This window comes from Myodes glareolus, chromosome 10 (genome assembly GCF_982192425.1).
Source record: "Myodes glareolus chromosome 10, mMyoGla1.1, whole genome shotgun sequence".
Classification (NCBI taxonomy): Eukaryota; Metazoa; Chordata; class Mammalia; order Rodentia; family Cricetidae; genus Myodes; species Myodes glareolus.
Window position 1 is genome coordinate 11,333,718 of NC_142035.1, and position 3,273 is coordinate 11,336,990.

General features: G+C 52.6%; 1 long non-coding RNA gene across 1 annotated transcript; it reads right to left on the reverse strand.

Moving 5' to 3' along the window:
* Positions 1-200: 200 nt before the first annotated feature.
* LOC146892732 (uncharacterized) lies at positions 201-2,710 on the reverse strand. The gene is made up of 2 exons (XR_015004242.2): positions 1,255-2,710; positions 201-800 (listed from the first exon to the last, which is right to left on the reverse strand). It is a non-coding gene; the product is annotated as an uncharacterized LOC146892732 (long non-coding RNA).
* Positions 2,711-3,273: the final 563 nt, after the last annotated feature.

The following is a 3,273-nucleotide window of genomic DNA, read 5'->3' on the forward strand; positions in this document are numbered from 1 at the left end:
GTCACCCTGCAGGCTGCTAAAGCTTCAGACAGATTGCCTGTCTGGTGATGTTTCATAGGCCATCCTGTCTCTTCTCCTATTCTGCCTCCAGCATGCAGGCCCTGGGTCCCCAGTCCAGTTCCACACCCTCGCGTGTGTAGACAGAAACTGTGCATTCATTTCCTGACTGCCCAGATCCAAATAATCACACAGAAACTATATTAATTACAACACTGCTTGGCCAATAGCTTAGGCATATTCCTAGCTAGCTCTTATATCTTAAATTAACCCATTTCAATTAATCTGTGTATCACCACAAGGTTGTGGCCTACTGATAAGGTTCTGGTATCCTTCTCCTTCGACAGTTACATGGTATCTGCCTGACTCCACCTTCTCTCTATATATATCTCTGTTCAGATTTCCTGCCTGGCATTATTCTATCCTACTATAGGCCAAAGCAGCTTCTTTATTAACCAATGGTGATAAAACATATTCACAACATACAGAGGTGAATCCCACATCACACATGTAACATGGAAATAACCAGAGACCAGCTAGTGCATAGCATAAGAAAGTAAGTACTCTGATGCTGAGTTTGGCAATTGGAAACCCTCAGAAGAACATGAGATCAGCCAGGTACCTGAAGAGGATCATAAGTTCTACCCTGGGGGGTACAGAGAGCCATGGGAAAATTTGGAGTAGAGAAGTTCCATAACCTGCCTGCATAGATGAAGGCCTCTGAAAGAAGACAAAACACATGTCCTACAGGTCCAGGATGATGCATTTGATTGACCAAGCTGAGTCACATGTCCATGGTCTAGCTGCAAGGGAAGCAAAATGGTATCCTTACTCACTCAAACAAACAGAACAGAGAACCTCTGCACACAGGAAGGAAGTTCAGAATGTGGACAGCTGGGGGAAAGGCACGGTAACGGTGGTGGAATAGCCAGGCAACGGCAGTGGGGACTGGGTTATTCTGGGTCTGCTGGAGGACACCCTCCCTGACCCCAAGTCAGCCCCCATGCACACAAAACCACTCTCCTCCCCAGTCTGGAATGGGGTCCTGAACACACTGAGCCCAGAACCTCCACCAAGGCTGTTTCTTCTCTTGGCACATGTTACGCTCTTGAGAGACATCCCATCCAGTAAATGTACCCTAAGACCTCTATATCAGGAAGATAGAGCCAAGGTCAAACACCCTGAATGCTTGTTTAGGCTGGTGACATCATCTCTCTCACACACAAGGGAGAACAACCCTGCCTCACAATAAATCACCTGATCTGGTCTGTACAGCAGCCTCACTAGGGTTCTGAGGAAAACAGACTCCAAGTTTGCCCATTCTAACTGTGCAGCAGGTACCACGTCAGAAGGTCCAGTCTTGTGTCCTCCTGTCCCTGATGCAGCTCACAGGTCAGAGTCATTCTCAGACACTCAAGTTTGAGACACTCTGTGGTTTGGTTTATCTGGTTTGATTTGGTTTGGTGTTTGGTTTCTCAAGACAGGGTTTCTCTGTGTAGCCCTGGCTGTCCTGGAACTCACTCTGTAGATAAGGCTGGCCTCGAACTCACAGAGACCCACCACCTGAGTGCTGGGATTAAAGGCGTGCGCCACCAGCGCCACCACTCCGAACACGCGTGTGGAGGTCAGATGACAGCTTTGGGCACTGGTTCCCAACTTCCACCATGTATGAGACAGGCTCTGTCTTTTGCTCATTGCTGTCCATGCCAGACTGGTTAGCCCATGAGCTTCAGGGGAGTCTCCTGCCTCTGCCTGCCCTTCCTCCACAGAAGAACAAGGATGATAGGGCATGCTGATGAGTCCAAGTTTATGTGTTCTGAGGATTCGAACGCAGGTCCTTGTAGCAAGTGCTCCACTCTCAAGCTGTGCTCTTCACCATCCTGCACGCCACCAGCATTTACAGTGCTCATGCTGTGAGGACAATCTGTCACCTCCTGATCACACGCAGCTCGCATCGGAAAGTCGGAAAGTTGGAAAGTCGGAAAGTTGGAAAGTCGGAAAGTTGGAAAGTCGGCTCAGCATCGAGGAGCTCCGTCTCCTCCGTCCATTCGAGGCCTCTCAGTGAGCACCGGCAGGCGGGGGGGGGGGGGGGGGGGGGAAGCTGCGCCCCACAGGAAGAAGCAGACTTAGTGTGGGAACTTGATCCACTTGACAGTGAGACAACAGAGCTGAGAAGCAGGCCCAGGAGAGCTCCTCCCACACCAGGCCCGGCTCTTCCCTCCACACACCTGCCTCTAGGCTCACTCCCCACAAGGCACAACCCTTCTACCATGGCCTCGCTGTCAAGTGGACTTGGTGAACAACCCAGACACATGCTCACTTGCACACTTTTTTTTTATAGACGTTTAAGACAGGGTCTCACATCCCTGGCTCACCTGGAGCTCATGCTGTAGGCCAGGCTGACCTCAAACTCACAGAGATCCTTATGCCTCTGCCTCCTGAGGGCTGGGATTAAAGATGTGTGGCACCAGGCTCACAAGCACGGTTTATTAATGTGCGTCCATTAGTGCTCATTCCTCGATACCTCTCCTTTCCTAGAGCACCCCACTAGCAGCTGCCTCTCCGTGAGACAGCCCCCCGAGGGCTTCTCCCATCCCCAGGCGGCACCCCCACTCTGCTTCCCCTCTGCACCTGGGTGAGCCTGCTCACACACTTGTACGCCTGGTACAGTGAGTGTCAGCTTTCCCGGCGTCCTACTCTGGCTTGCCCTGACTTTCCCACCTGCCTAGCTTCCCCCCAAGCAGCCTAGCTTCCCCCCCACCAGCCTAGCTGCCCCCCTCAAAGGAACTCCAGACAGAGCTCTCTACCCCATGATGATGACCTAAACCCTCATGTCCCCAGCCCTAAGCTCACGCCTGGTGACTTCAGTCCTCGAGGTGAGGGTGAGTGGGATGGGGAAACTGGGGAGCTGATTCTGTGGGCTGACAGAGTCCCCCCCCCACCCCACCCTTACGCCTGCCTGTTCCCTGACAGGAGCTTTGGCAATCGGGGAAGGCAGCGGTTTTACTAAGAAAAAGGAGGAAGAACACTCAGGCAGAAGGAAAGAGGCTCGCAACCTGGGTGAATCAACCCTGGGTGGGTGGGTAGGTGGAGGATAGACTCCGTGAAACGCTGAATGAAGACAAGTCACCGGCCAGGAAGGCCTGAGGGCAGAACACCTGCACAGGGCCCTGAAGACCGCATTCCTTGTGGCAGCTCTGACGCCCCTCCCCCAGGCTCCACCCAGCCCCGCATCAACAAGTATATGTCTGCCCACTTAAAGGAGAACGCTGGAAC